General features: G+C 45.6%; 1 protein-coding gene across 6 annotated transcripts in view; it reads left to right on the plus strand.

Annotated features, from left to right (window-relative positions):
• The window catches only part of ABHD6 (abhydrolase domain containing 6), a 72,932-nt gene that overhangs the window by 22,684 nt on the left and 34,195 nt on the right, over nt 1-16,053 (plus strand). The window contains exon 1 of one of the 6 annotated variants that reach the window (XM_003132273.6): nt 4,321-4,619. The exons of 2 other annotated variants lie outside the window; for them this stretch is intronic. The gene's annotated coding sequence lies outside the window, so the exon portion shown is untranslated. Of the gene's footprint in view, nt 1-4,320; nt 4,625-7,682; nt 7,708-16,053 lie in introns of those variants that run through there. 3 more of the 6 variants (XM_021069088.1, XM_021069092.1, XM_021069090.1) reach the window with 3 other exon arrangements.

A 16,053-nucleotide genomic window follows, 5' to 3' on the forward strand; every position in this document is an offset into this window, starting at 1 on the left:
CCTGCAACCTCATGGTTCCTAGTCGGATTTGTTTCCACTGCACCACAACAGGAACTCCCCATACAGTCATCTTGATGACTGTAGCTTTGTAGTAGAGTCTAAAGTCAGGGAGCCTGATTCCTCCAGTTCCATTTTTTTCTTTTCAATATTGCTTTGGCTATTCGAGGTCTTTAGTGTTTCAATACAAATTTTAAAATATTTTGTTCTAGTTCTGTAAAGAATGTCATTAGTAATTTGATTGGGATTGCATTAAATCTATAGATTGCCTTAGGTAGTATTGTCATTTTTACTATATTGATTCTTCCAATCCAAATAACCTCTTTTCTAATTTTTTGTTTGCCTGCATTTTAGTTCTGCCCTTGTTTTAAACCTACAAATTATATATTATTATTGTCATCATTTTTTTTTTTTTTTTTTTTTTTTTTTTTTTTTTTGGCCGGGCCTATGACACGTGGAAGTTCCTGGGCCAGGGCCTGAACCCAAACCAAAAATTTGACCTGGGCTGCTACAGTGACAATGTCAGATCCTTAACCCTTTGTGCCATAAGGGAACTCTGACTGTCATCATTATTGTTTTCTATGGACAGTTTTATTTAGATCACTGAAAATGCTTCTAAGATCATATCCAAATATCCTTTTGGTTCTCTGGGCAATAACTGCCTTTGGCAACTTGAACTAATTTTTTAAGTTGCCGGGTGTTCTTTTCATAGCTTTCCTTCCTATCTTGGATTTGTTTTCCCTCTTGGTGATGTTCTAACCTGATCAAATGGAAGCGCTTTCTCTAATGAAGATGAAGTAAAATGGGAACTTGGTAATTTTGCTTTCCCTTTGCCATCTGTTAGCATTACATATGCTCAGTTCCTTTTTTATTCATCTTCTTGATCCAAATCTGCATTTAATTTAACTTTTTCTGTGTTTAGCATTCCAGTCTCAGGCATTCTGAGTATTTGTCTCTCTTGCCTCTTGTTAAAAGTCCAGGTTAATCTTTTGGAAAAATTCCATCATCTTCTAACTTATGCACAGGCATTTGGAAAATATGAGCCAGCAGCACCGAAGGTGGCACAGTGGGTTAAGAATCTGACTGCAGTGGTTTAGACTGCTGCAGAGGCACTTGTTCAGTCCCTGGCCTGGTGCAGTGGGTTAAAGGATTTAGCTTGTAGGTCGCAGCTATGGCTCGGATTCAGTCCCTGGCCCAGGAATTTCCATATGCTACAGGTGCAGCTATTAATATATATATATTGATATATATAATATTTGTGTATATTAGCATATATAAAATTGGCATGTATATTTATATGCTAATTGGAGGGTTACTTGTGCAGTGTTGGGGAGGAAGAATATTTCTTCTACCCTTCTAAGTTCTTTTGGCTGATCTAAGAATTAAATTGACATGAGGCAGATTAACAGGAGAAAATCGAACAAAAGTCTAGTAATGTGTATAAACGGTATACAGGAAAACTGAGTAACTTGCCCAAATGGCTGCAAACTTTACCCTTAAATACCATCTTCAGCTAAAGAAAAAGAGGATGTTAGGGTTAGTGGTTAGGGACTTCCAAGAGGAGGAAGGCAGTTCACATGAAGGCAGAAAACCAAATGTTTGATAAACAAATGTTTACTGGGCTGTGTAGAGACAGTGGACACAGAGTGGACTTTGCCATCTTGGCCCTGCCAGGGTTTGTCCCACCATGCCCAATACATGTTCTTTGCAGATAGGCCTGCTGATAACTCTCTCCTGGGAATAGGCCCTTTAGCTAAATTCTTCTGGCATGCAGCTAAGGGAGATGAAAGATTTCCTGAGTCTTGGTTTTTTGTTTTTTTGTTTTTGGCTGCATTTAGGGCATGTGGAAGTCCCTGGGCCAGGGATCAAACCTGTGCCACAGCAGTGACCCAAGCTGCTGCAGTGGCAACTCTGGATCCTTAAGCCACTGAGCCACAGAACTCCGAGTCTTTTTTTTCTTAAAGGTAATCAGCCTAGGAGTTCCTGCTGTGGTGCAACAAGATTGATGGTATCCCTGCAGTGGCAGGTTCAATTCCCTGCTAGGACAGTGGGTTGAGGATCCAGGAGCTCTCCACAGGTTACGTGCCACGGTGAGGCCTGGGGCCCTTTGCTATTCCTGCTGACAGGTGTTTCCAAACTCGTGTCTAATGCTGGGGTGTGACCTGTCAGGTAATAAGAAGTTTTTACTTGGAATGACTGAAGGTGCCGTTAGGAATATGGTTAGCTCCTGGCCTCCTACTGCACCCTAATTCCTCAGGGGAGAAGCGAGAAGTGACCACTCCTCTCCTCCTGCCTCTGGAGCTTCACTGAAAAATGGAAGCTAATTAAGGCTTCTCTCTTGTCAGTCACCAGATGGAGAAGAGTGACAAGGAGTGATTCCCACCTGGGGCTCAACTCAGTGTATCTAAGTATACACTGGGGGGAAAACTGCTCTGGATTTAGAAACTCCAGACCCTAGAAAGTCTCTGGGGCCACAAACTATGAATTAGAAGAAAAGACGAATTATCCATTTTTAAGGTTTTGGAGAAGAAATTTTTTTTTAATTTAAAAGACAGGTGGGGGAGTTCCCGTCATGGTGCAGCGGAAACGAATCCAACTAGGAAACATGAGGTTGCAGGTTCAATCCCTGACCTCACTCAGTGGGTTAAGAATCCGGCATTGCAGTGAGCTGTGGTGTAGGTCAGAGATGCCGCTCGGATCTGGTGTTGCTGTGGCTGTGACATAGGCCGGTGGCTACACCTCCGAATACACCCCTAGCCTGGGAACCTCCATATGCCGTGGGTGCGGCCCTAAAAAAAAAACAAAAATAAAAGACAGGTGGGGAGTTCCCATTGTGGCTCAGTGATTAACAAACCTGACTGGTATCCATGAGGGCATGGTGTTGTTTAAGGTTAAGGATCGTGAGCTGTGGTGTAGGTTGCAGACATAGCTCAGATCGCTCGTTGCTGTGGTTGTGGCTGTGGCTGGCAGCTGTAGCTCTGATTAGACCCCCTAGGCTGGGAACTTCCATATGCCGTGGGTGCAGCCCTAAAAAGACCAAAAAAAAAAAAAAAGGGTGTTTTCAAGTTTTCAAATAACACCAGCTAAAGCTTGGTTGTATTTTTTGGGGTGGGGGGTTGTGGGGGTTGGCCATATCTGCAGCATGTAGAAGTTCCTGGGCCAGGAATCAAACCCACTCACAATTGCAGCCCACAGTACAGTTTGGGCCCAAAGGGAACTTAAGGAAGGCTCCCTGGAGGAAATGACATTTAAATTGAAGTATGAGGAGTTCCTTTTGTGGCACAGCAGAAACGAATCCTAATAGCATCCATGAGGACTCGGTTCAATCCCTGGCCTTGCTCAGTGGGTTAAGGATCCAGCATTGCTGTAGGCTGTGGTGAAGGTCGCAGACCCAGCTCAGTCTGGTATTGCTGTGGTGGGGTTATAGGACGGCAGCTACAGATCTGATTTGACCTAGCCTGGGAACTTCCATATGCTGCAGGTGCAGCCCCACAAAGACAAAAAAAAAAAAAAATTTATTTTAAAAATTGAGGTATGGAAAAGAGGGAAGAGTGGCCAAGTCAAGCAGGAGAGGGCATGATTTCTTGGCAGAGGCCCAGGTGGCAGGGTTCAGCACCCTTGGAATAGTAGGAAATGGGCTGGAGTTGTAAACTGAGGCCAGATGTTCAAAAACCTAGGCTTTGTGGCAGATAAACTAGACAGAAAACATCATTTGAATTTAATGGGTAATGACTTTGATGCTCCTTCCCCCCAGCCCCCACACTGTGAGATTTTCCCTTAAAAGGAAGAAATGGCCATAATGGGGACTTAACCATTGGTGGCTAAAAGGCTGTTTTTTGCCCCTAGGAGTTTTGGAGCTAAATAATCCTGGACTGGAATTCCCAGTTCTGTCCTTTATAGGGCAAGTCCCTTGCCTCAGAAGCATTTTGAGATTGCAAGCCAAGAACAGTGCTCACCTCGTAGGATCAAGTGAGACAACCCATGTAAGGTAGGATTGCTTTGCTCGTCTGTCCCTCTGAGCCCTTCGGTGGCAGAGATCTGGTCCAAGTCACTGGCCGGTGCCCTGCTCAGTAATGCCAGGCACACAGTAGGTGCTCAGTAAATGAAACAATGCCCCGACAAATTCTGGCGTCGCACGATGGAACTGTGTGTGGCCCTTTGGGTTCTAATTCCTTCGGGGATTAGAGCTTTCGGGGAGCGGCCAGGGTGACCGTGCTCTGCCCCCTCCACCTGGCGCCACTCCAGGAATACAGTAGGTGCTAGTTCTCCGACCGTGGCTCTTGTATGCTTAAAGACAGGTTCCTGGGGTCGGGTTATGAGGGACATTAATTTTACCCTCCGGACTCAACACTCTAAGCTTGGGGCGCCGAGGAGCTGTGGGTTTTCACCCCTGAGCCCCCAAGACAGAACGCAGCAGCCGGGGAGCAGCGCGGGAGCCGGGCGCAGGCGGAGCCGGCTTTTCTGTCGGAGGACCCGGACCGTGCGCTGCGCCTTTAAGGCGCCCAGCAGGGCCCGCCCGGGAGCTGAGAGGCGGGCAGGTGGGGCCGCTGCTGCTGGGATCCAGGCCGGGCTGGAGGACTGGCATCTGGATCGAACCGCGGGTCCCAGGCGGCCGAGGTCAGGTGAGGTGAGCGCCAATGGGGCAAGGTGGGGGGTGCCTCTCTAGGAGGGGGGATGTGGAGGCTCCCCCAGTGACCTTGTGACCTACCCTCCCCTTCTCGAGTCTGGGCTGCCTGGCCTCACTTCAAGCGGCGCACGGGGTGAAGAAGGGTCGGGGACCTGTACCTCCCTTTCAGTTCTCTACCCTACCCCGGAATCAGTCTGTGCGAACTCGCTTCCGTTACCTGGATAGGTTTAACATTCCCCAATTCCCCGGTCACCCTGCTTTCCGGGTCGGCCCCCTGCCTCCCTAAGCCCTTGGACAACGTGAGGGCGGGTAGGGGACCTGCATCCTCTTTCTACCCGTCCTCCCCACTGCTTGTGCCGTCATCAACCCGTATGTCCCTCCTCCCAGTGACTGGATGGTTTAGAGGCTCCGGAACCCCATTTCTCCCACTTCCTGGGGAAGGGCTACAGCTCGCCCTCCCAGTCGCAGTCACCTGTTCCCGTCTCACCCCAAACATCTGCACCCCTCAAGACCTCTCCTAGTCAATGGCTAAGCTCAGCAACCTTTCTGCCTCTCTTTCTCCAGCCTGACCCAATTCCCTTACACCCTCTCCCCTCCCCCACCACTGCCACAAACTCTAGAGTCCAAACATCCTAGCAGCTCGGTGCCACCTGGCAACCGGAGCATCCCCTGCCTAGCCTTCACTGTCTTCCTGGTAATCTTGGAAACATGGGTTGTGTAATGCTGGCTGCAGGGCAGAGCATGTGCAGGATTTGCACCCTGAGTCCCCAGACCAGCGGCCAAGTTGACCAAGTGAAGGAGGAAAGGAAGAAGAGGAGGCCAGTGAGTCAAAAGGCTGTGCATCCAGGCCAGTGTATGAACCCTTTTTGTGCCACTGGGACTGGCTGATTAAGAAAATGTCCCAGCTGAGACCAGAGGTCAGCATTTGTCTCTCCTCTCACTTGTTCTGAAATCCCTAAGGGCTGACTCCCCCTGGCTGGAAGTTAAAATTAGTTTTTTATTAATAATAGCTGACATAGAATAAGCAAATACTGAGTGCTAGGCCCTTCCCTAAGCACCTTCAAAAATGACCTGCCTTGCTCCTCCTAGCAGTCCCATGAGGTAGGTGCAACTGCTGTGTCCATTTCTTAGGGGAGGAATGTGAACAGTCCAGAGGTGGTTCCCTCCCAGGACACACAGAGAGTCTGACCTAGAGCCCCCATTTTTGAACCATTAGACTTACTTTTACGCAATTGCCATCAGTAAATTCTTATCAACAATATTTTTGTGATATAGGAAGTTGGAAATTAGGGAAAAGAATAACATGTCCCTAGCATCAACTTATTTTTCTAAAATTAGGTTTTCAGACCAGCATGAGATCCTCGGTGCCCTCTTCAAGGTTACTGATGCCCAGAGAGTAGAAGGGGCTTGCCACACAGCCTGAAAGTGCCAGGGCTGAGGTGCAAAACAGGTCCTGGGATGGTTAATTGGGTATTTCTCTAGGTTCTCTGATGGTGCCCTAGCCCTTTAGTCTCAGCCCCATGTGGCTCTGCATCCTGACCTCCCCCTTCTTTTTCTGCTTCCTGTGGTCGGAACCCAAGCTGGTATCACATGTTCTTCCCAGGGCTGCCTTTGCTTAGGCCATCCCCTCCTCAGAGGATGCCCTTCATGGAATCTATAATGTGCCAAAAGTTCAGAAATAACAGAAGTAAAACTGATGAATCGCAAAAGTAGTAATTACCAAAGATTTATTGTGCATACACCAAAAAGACAAAACCAGGAACGCTCAAACCAAAACAATGGAATGGGGCTCCAGCTTGTATAATGAGAAAGTAGCAATGGTTTAGTCTTTACAGTGACTGGTTACAATATTAGAATTTTCTTAAATAACAGGAAATTGGTCACCAGTTACCTCATACCAACCTTGTGAACAGTTCAACTTTTGCTTATGATTTTTAGGGACCTAAGCAGGAAGTGACCCAGGTCAAGTTAGTTTTGCAAAATAAGTTAAATTAAGCTTTGTTTGTATGACTAAACTGGTCTCAGGGTATTTTCAAAGCTGGTCTCCATTTTTTTTTTGTCTTTTTTTTTTTTTTCTTTTTTGGGCCCAACCCTTGGCATATGGATGTTCCTAGGCTAGAGGTCGAATCAGAGCTACGGCTGCTAGCCTGTATCACAGCCACAGCAACGCCAGATCTGAACCACGTCTGTGACCTACACCATAGCTCGATCACAGCAGCACTGGATCCTTAACCCACTGAGCAAGGTCAGGGATCAAACCTCAAGAATACTAGTCAGATTTGTTTCCATTGAGCCACTACGGCGGGGAACTCCTCCATTTGTTTTTAGTTTGACAAAAGATTACCTACCCCTCAGGGTCTAGGGCTTCTGTTCCCTCCAGGAACACTCCCCTGACTTCTCCCCACCTCCAAATGAAATCTGTTTTTTTCTCCTTTGAGATCCCGTAGCTAGGATCCTACTACCTTCTGCTCCCATGATGGTGTTTAGAAAGTTCTGTAGCACACATCTGCCTTGTCCTCTTGGGTGCAGTTGTGCTGGCAGAATCCGGAGTGTTACCCAAGACTCCTCTTCTCACCTGCCTGGTGAAGCCCCAGGACAGAGAGAGAAGTCCATGGGGGATAGGATGCTTTCCAAAGTAAGGACAAGTTCAGGGTTTCTGAACCCCTTATCCCCAAACTCCCTTCAGTGAGCTGCACGTGATCAAAGGGAGAATGGCTCAGTGTGGTACCAAATGTTATAATAACACGTTTGTTTTTGTACATAACCCAAAGGAGTCCCACCAGAAATTCAGAGTGACTTGGGTCCAAATCCCACTTTTACCATTTGGTAGCTGTGTGGCCATGAGCCCAGTTACCTAACCTCTCTGAGCCTCACCTTTGGGTAATAGCACCTGCTTCAGAAGGCAGTGGTAAGATTTAGGAAAAAATAAAGCACAGGACCCAGCATGTGGTAAGCACTCAGTAGGCACCAGCTATTATGAAGAGTGAGCACCACTTTGAATTACTAGATAATTATTAACTCATTACTATATGGCTTATTCTGACTGCTTAGAGGTGGGTCAAAGGACTTGGGACTCAGAAAAGGTAAGCTTTATTTTGAAAGATCTGTGAGACTTTCTTCAACTCTAAACCACCCATTGCCTTTACAATAAGAGATAAAATTTCCTCTCTGTTTTTAGCTTTGAGTTCTTTGACGATCTAGAATGAATGTGTGAATGTGGTTTGTGCAGTTAAGTGATTATGAAACTTAATGATAGAAAAAAATCTTGCTCTTAGAGGTGATCTTGGTTTGCAGTGTGTGTTCGGGCCTATCTTGGGGGTAAGAGGTTCAATTCAAAGATTAGATTCGGAGGAAAGGAGAGCAAATGAGTGTTTTATCATAGTAGACTAGTGAGCTGCTCAGAGTGGAAATCAACTTCCCTATGTCATATTCTTTACGAACTTCTGGTTGTTTTGATGAGTAGATCAATTATTACAGTGATGAATGTTCAGAAGGGCCAGAAATGTCCCCCTCAAAGCTAAACGATTGGAATATGGTGAGAAACTAGTTCTACATGTTGAAAAAAAATTATTTTAGAATTTCTTCTAAATTGATTTTTTTATTGGGATAAGTTAGGATCCTGTTTGATAATTCAGGGACTCTTGAGTTTAGGTATTTTAAGACAAAGTTTTGTACATTTCACAGTTCTATGAGATTTAGCAGCCTATAGGACTTTATTTCTGTGACCCTGAGGGACGTAAATACATATTATATTGTCCATTACAGTGACCTCTAGCCACATGTGGCTATTTAAATTCAAATGATTTAAAATTAAATAAAATTCAAAATTCTCTTCTTCAGTCACAACTAGCCACATTTCAGGTGCTCATGGGCCACGTGGCCAGCAGCTACTGAAATAAGCAGAGCAAATAGAGAACATTTCTCCCTGCACAGAAAGTTCTGTGGTATAGCACTGTTCGATCTATAAGGCCTTGGGAAAGCCACTTGATTATGGGGTTAAATTCCCTTCTTTCTGGCAAGTCATCTGCAGGCCAAGATGTGGAGTGCGCAGAGGATGTTCTATTATCAAGAATGAGAATGTTAATAAATCCCCTTAGCCTCATTTTGGCTGTTTGGCTCACTGGCTTTTAACACTGCCTGATTCAAAGGACGGAGGAGAGGGAGGAATCAGTTGTCTCTGGGAAGCGCATCTCCTGGTTGCATGTTAGAACCATCTATAGAATTTTTTAAAAAATACCGTGCCTGGCCTCTGCCCCAGGCCATCTGAATTTAGATTTCTGAGGGTGGGCCCAGGAATCTGTATTTTTTAAAAGCTCCCTGGGGGCTGTTATTGTGCACACTGGTATGCCTTCTAGATCCTGCCCTTAAAAAAAAAAAAAAAAATCCTGAGTCCTGGATGATAGTATGTCAAGGGAGATTTGATGAGTGACTGAAAATGTTCCTGACTGATGTACTGTGGTAATAAATCGAGGGTTGGAGTGGAATGGGCTTGCTTCCTCCACCGAGGGCAGCTTTCCTCCTAGGGAGGCATTTGGAAGCATCTAGAGACAATTTTGCTTGTCACAACTTGGGAGCCTCTATCCTGTGGTAGAGGTTCATTACGCTGCAGTGCATAGGACAGCCCCCATACAACAAAAAATCAATCCGGCCCCAAATGTCACTTGTGCTATGTTTGAGAAACCCTAATCTAGACATAATTCTTGCAAACCAAAGGCCTCCCTGACCTTGGATGTAGTTGCCTCTTCAAAAAAGATCAATATATTCTCCTTAACTGGAACTTCAGAAACATCCTTGATCATATTTCAGGTTTTTCAATTCCAAAAGCCATGAAGGGTTTTGTTGCCTGTGGTTAGATGCATTTGGGGCTGCACCAAGGAAATTGCTGATTCAGGAAACAGCACTGCCCGTGGAAGATGTGAGCAGAAGTTCTCACACTGCCGCAGGTTGAGATCCTCTTCTTGTTAGTAATTACTCAGAATAACAGCAACCTTGCTTTTAGGTTGTTTTCTAGAAGCTATGGCTTTTTGGCTATTGGTAACGGCTGTTTTCCTTGTGATATACCCAGCATAGGATTCAGGACTTAGATGTGATGAAGTTTGGGAACTGAGCTAGGGGCTAGACTCTGGGGATATAAAGATAGCAACGGGGACCTGCCCACAGACTCAATCATCTGAACAGACCTAGGCACGATGGCATTGAGGGAGATGGAGGTGATCCAGGGCTGCCTGATTCTGCCCAGGAGGGCAGGCCAGCTCTTCCCAGCTATGAAAGTGGGCACCCAGTGTCTGCCAGTCCCTGCTTTGAGCAATTTCCATGCATCACTTCATTTTGTCCCCACTCAAACCAAAGCTCTAAAAGGCTCAGTGACTGCCAAGGTCACACAGCTAGTCGGTGACAGCAGAGATTTGAACCTAGGTTATGGAACTGCACAGCTGGTCCCTCAGAGGAGCATTTACAGATGGGCCTCCTGTTTACAACAGGACGAAGGATGAGCCGAAGCTCACCAGGCAGGAGGAAGAAAAAGCATGCCAGGGAGAGGTGGTGTGTGCCAAAGTTGTGGGGGTGTGAAGGAGCGTGACACATTGGGACTGTAGATCATTCAGGGAAAGAAGGGGGGTGGGGAGTGATAGAACAGGATGACACATGAGGGATGGGCAGGTACCAAATCCTACATAGCCTTCATGTCAAGCTGAGGGCCACTGTGAGCCACCAGTGGGTTGGGGCAGAGGAAAGGAAGGGGTTTGTGCAATTGGGCAGCTTGCTTAACCTGTCTGGGTCTCAGCTTCCTATATGGACTAGAGCCTCTAAAGCTACACTGCTCTGATGGGAAATGTTTGTTTTGTTGGTGTCCTTGATGAGCAGTGAAGGAATGGCCTGCATTGGCCCTGGTGGGGCAGCCCTTATGATTCATGACTTTTCTGCTTCTCGTTTATTTTTCATACTAAGTCCCCACCAAGGGTGAGGCACAGTGTAGACTAAAGAGCTATGGCAGATGCAGAGAGGTGGTAAATTTTGTCTTCAAGGAGCTTGCAGCCTAGTGGAGGTACAGCTGGTGTTCTCATGACTACTGAAATAGAAGACACAGATCACAAATGCCAAGGGAGAGGTATTTCTACAAAATACCTAAGGGTGTGGGGCAGGAAGCCGAGGTTAGTAATGGCTGGGAGGCTGAGGGAAGGTTAATTGACCCTGGTGTCTAGATAGGCTCCAGGAACATCCATATCTTGGTCATCTCTCTCTCCCAGGTTGTAAGGACATTTCACAAATACAAGGAAAAGCGTGGAAAGTGAAAATGTAAGTCTTGTGAGAGACTGACATCACAGCAAGGGTTGTTGGAGGGCTGCTTGACTGACCTGTCAAGGCAGTAATAGATGGGGGCCTGGCAATGAGAGACCTGTTAATTGATGAAGAGAGAAGGAGAGAGGCTTGAAAATCAAAGGATTGAGGGGCTCTTGGGAAATCATTAAGAAAAATATTTTTGCAAAAATGTTCCCTGTTTGGTAGCACTGAAGGTCTTGCCATACTATAAGGCAATCAGCATGAGATTGTAAGAATTAGCACAGGATGGCTGTTATAACTTAATTTTTGTTCCATATTTACTCTTCATTTTAGAATAGACAGATTTTGATTTTTTGTTTACTTATTTGGGTAAAGTTCTAAGCATAATTGTGTTTTACTCCCGAGAAATTTTGAGCATGGCTTCACCTTTTTCTGATGTTGATTTTCTTGGGTTACAGAGCCCTTTGGGGAAGAGATTCTGGCTAGGGAAGGTAGGGACGAACTCACGAAGTGCTCTGAATGCTAGACCTCGTGCTGGGAGCCAGCAGTCTTGTCCTGATAGAACCTGCCGGCTATTTATAACAGGGCTCCTTTCTAACACCAGCTTTATCCCTGCAGTTAGAAAATACTGTAGACTAACCTCCCCTCCTTTAGAAGTGACAAAGACTCTTTAATCTCCTTGTTCTTCCTTTTACTTAGGTGCACAGATTTGAGCAAAGGGAGGGTGTTTGGGCACTGAGGTTCTATTTCAGGCCTTCGCTATTGCACACCCATGTAGAGGGTTATTTTAATTCCTTTCAGCCAAGTGGAAAATAGTCACTTATGTGATTCTAGCACTTTACCTTAGGGAGGTGACCTCAGCTGATGACAGTGCATGCATTTGCACTAATTCATCAAGAAGCATTTGAATAAAAGCTTGTTCTGGGCTAGCTGAGGGTCTGAAGACTTTGGGGTCCTTGGAAGTTAAGGGTCAAGTGGCTTTTGGCTCTTCTTTTATCCAGCAGGAGACTGGCCTGTATTTCTGTAGGGTTTTCTTGCTTTAAGCATGATTTCGAGCAAGTGATTATTTCAGACTATCACCACAGCCTATATCTTGACCCCAGAGGGGGATGCTTGAAGGTGGTGGGCTAGTGTTTCATTGCCTTGCTTTTTAGAAGATATGCCATGGGGGTACATAAGCCCGCTGCCTTCCAGCTGAGTCCTTGATTGATCTGCCTGTCTCTCTCACCTCTGGTTGTGTCTCTTCTCCAGGGGACTGGGTAGCAGGATTTTCTGGTTCTGTGATTCTCTCTCCACAGACCAGCCTGGCTAGGCTGAGTTTCCTTGCCCGCAGTGCTGCCCCAGGTGGCAGAGGCAGGAAGGAGGCTGGGCTGTTTGCCACCAAAAGCCCTCATAGGGAATCAGCTGCTAGTGATTTGGTATGAAACAGGGCCATGTGAATCCTCTTATCTGTACCTTTCCCAGCACCATACAGGAGATAGAACTTCTGTTGAGCATGGGGCTAGTACAGCTGAGGAACTGAATTTTAATTTTCATTTAGTTTTGATCAGTTTAATTTTTTTTCTTTCTTTTTTCTTCTTTTTTTTTCTCCTTTTGGCCACTCCAGGGCATACGGAATTCCCGGGCCAGGGATCAGATCCGAGCCGCAGTTGCGACCTACACTGCCGCTGTGCCAGACCAAGGACAGAACCTGTGTCCTGGTGCTGCAGAGACCCCACCTATCCCATTGCACCCCAGCAGAAACTTCAGATCCATTTAAATTTAAATAGCCATATGTGGCTAGTAGCTTCTGTATTGGACAGTGTAGGGTGGACCATTGTATTTGAGGAATTGTATTTCTTAATTAAATAGGCAAACTCTGTACACACAGGTAGCAATTCAAAAGGTACGGGAGAATTATCAGTGAAAAGTCTCTCTCGTCTCTGCCCCTAGCGTCTCAATTTCCCTTCCCAGCCTCAGCCATGATTACCAGTTTCTTATGTATCCATCCAGAAACATTTTACATATATCTAAACACCAACGTGCATATTTCTCTTTCTCTCAATGCAAGACATGTTATTCTATCCCTTCTCTTCTGTTCCTTGCTTTTTTGAGTTCACAGTGTACCTTGAAAGTCCTTACTCATAGAAACAAGTAGAACTGCCTTGTTGGCTTATTTAATTTCATTTGTATTTCATGGCTATACATTATACTTCTTTATAAAGCTATAGCATCACTTAACATATCCCCTATATATACATGGGCATGTGAGTTCCAACTTTTTCCGTCATAAAGAATATGATAACAACCCTACCCACACATATTTTCACACGTGTTCTGATATAAACATACATAAACTCCTAGAAATTAGATGATTAGGTCAAGGCTAAGTATTTTACATTGCTGCATATTTTGTCAAAATGCCATCTGTAAGAGTTTATTGATGGGAATGTGAATTTGTACATTGCACGAGGACGTCTATTTCCCCACAGCCTCAGCAGCATGGTCTGTTATTACACTTTTTGTTCTTTGCCAGTATGATAGAGATCACCATCACCTTGTATGTTTAGTGTTCATTCCTCTTGTAAATGAGATTGAGCATCCTTTTATATGTTGAAGAGTCATCTGTATTTCCTTTGTATTAAAATCTACTCAGATCGTTTGCCGATTTTTCTTTCTTTTCTTTTTTTTTTTTTTTTTTTTTTTTTTTTGTCTTTTTACCATTTCTTGGGCCGCTCCACAGCATATGGAGGTTCCCAGGCTAGGGGTCGAATTGGAGCTATAGCCACCAGCCTATATGCCACAGCCACACCAGATCCGAGCCACCTCTGTGACCTACACCATAGCTCACAGCAATGCCAGATCCTTAACCCACTGAGCAAGGCCAGGGATCAAACCTGCAACCTGATGCTTCCTAGTCAGATTCCTTAACCACTACGCCACAACGGGAACTCCTGCCGATTTTTCTATTGAATTTTGTTGGATCCTTAACCCACTGTGCCACAGCAGGAACTCCTTGTTGTTTTTATTGATTTGTAGGAGCCCTTGTTAGTCTGTTGCCTCTGATATATACTGACCAAATTTCATCTTGTCAGTGGTATCTTTTGCCATGGAGACATTGAACAACATTTTTTTGCAGTCATCTTATGAATCTTTTTGTTATAGCCCCTAGGTTTTATATCTTATTTAGAAAGGCTTTCCCTGTGAAGATGTTTTCAAAGAATTCTGTTTTCTTCTCAAACTTTCATTGTGTTTTTATGTTTAATTCATTGACCCTCTGAAATAATTCAGAGGTTTTGCAGATTTACCCTCCATTACCTGTCTATCTGTCTCTTTATTCTTCGGAACTCAGTGCCTTTGTCAACATCTCTGCTCTGTCCAGCCCTGTTTTTTGTGGGGTTTTTTGTTTATTTTTGTTTTTGTCTTTTTAGGGCCGCACCCGCAGCATATGGAAGTTCCCAAGCTAGATGTCAAATGGGAGCAGCAGCTGCCAGCCTATGCCACAGCCACAACAATACAGGATCTGAGCCTCGTCTGTGACCTACACCATAGCTCATGGCAAAGCCGGGTCCTTGACCCACTGAGTGAGGCCAGGAATCGAACCCACATTCTCATGGATATTAGTCAGGTTCATTACCACTGAGCCACAAAGGGAACTCCCTACCCAGCCCTGGTTTTGAGCTTTGTGGTCCCTTCTTGCTAGCCACTCTAGTAGAAATATTATATTCATTTTTCACCTTCCTCTCATTCCTTTCTGAGTACAACTTTTAGGTAACCCTAACTCCAGATGGAGAAGGAGAGTTTCAATCTTTATTTGACGGTCTTAGTTGAGTTTGAAGCCTCCAGAACCCCCTCTTACCCGTGTGTCTGTTCTCCTTGTTGCCTTTCTCACGCATGTGGCCTCTAAATCCCCAGGTCGCTCCCATGCTTTGTCCTCACACATTCCTACTTTGCCCTCCCCCACACCCTCCTATCTTTATCCCACGTTCCCTGCCCTTTGTGCCTGTTGCTTAAATGGGTGAGGTCACCTGAATCAGAGGCAACTACAAGCCATAGCGTATTTGCACTTTGCCTGTGCCCAGGAGAGCTCTCCGCCTTCAGCAAGTCAGCATTTTTGCCGGCTCTTAGCACTTCATTCATATTCCCTAATATGATTTAATACTTTGTCATTTTCTTTCCTGTGATTCCAGAGTCTCATTTTCAGCTTCTGCCAGAGCCAGTAGCAGTTGGGAAAGAAGGCTGTTAGGGTTAGGGTTAGGGTTTGAAGAGTGAGTATAGGGTTAGGGTTAGGGTTAAGTCTTTGAAGAGTGAGTATTGATTTTTAACACCATAGATTACACCTCTCCCACTCCCAAAGACAGCCCCCTGATGAAACTGGGGCTACCGTGTAAGATCCTGACAACTTTCCACAGGCCAGCCAGTTGGGAGACGGGGCTTTTATTTGGTTCAGCAGGTCTAGTGGGAGGGGATTGGGCAACTGAAGATTTTTTAAATAAAGCTCAAGATATGTGTCCAAAAGCCCATTATGAAATGGTTCTTGGAGTCTGTGCCCAGAGCAGAGCTCTGAGATGAAGGGAGAAGACCTGGCCTCTGGGGACCAGGATGCCTTCCTGGGGAGCGTGACACTTAAGTCATCCCTGAAGGTGGAGAGGGGTTTGTCAGGCAGGCAGGTTAGAGAGTGAGCCAACCAGGGGGTCAGAGTGAGAAAGGCAAAGCGTGAGGCTGTGCGGGGCATGTGTGGGAATGGGAGTTGGACATTTGGGGTGCGGGTGGAGGTGTGGGACCAGGAAGCTGAGTTGGGATCCTATGAAGTGGTCAGAGTTCACACCAGACCAGAACCCCCAGTCCCTGCTGTGAATTGAAAAGATGCTTCTGGCAGCTGGTGGTGGGAGGACTGATGAGACAGTGGGAACAGGAGGAGGTAAGGACCTGGACCCAGTGTGGTGGGAGGGAGCTGCAGTCTGACTCATACAAAGTTTTACACCTGGTCTGGTAGTAATGTTTCTTTCCCCCCTTGACATTCCTAGTAAATGTTAAACCAAAGGAATTGGTTGCAAGAGACTTTTGGGGATATAAACCTCCTAAAATTGTGCTATCCAACATGGCAGCTCCTTTTCATACGTGACACTCAAGCATTTGTGATGTGATGGATGTAACTGAAGGACTGAACT

This window comes from Sus scrofa, chromosome 13, assembly GCF_000003025.6.
Source record: "Sus scrofa isolate TJ Tabasco breed Duroc chromosome 13, Sscrofa11.1, whole genome shotgun sequence".
In the NCBI taxonomy this organism is placed as follows: domain Eukaryota; kingdom Metazoa; phylum Chordata; class Mammalia; order Artiodactyla; family Suidae; genus Sus; species Sus scrofa.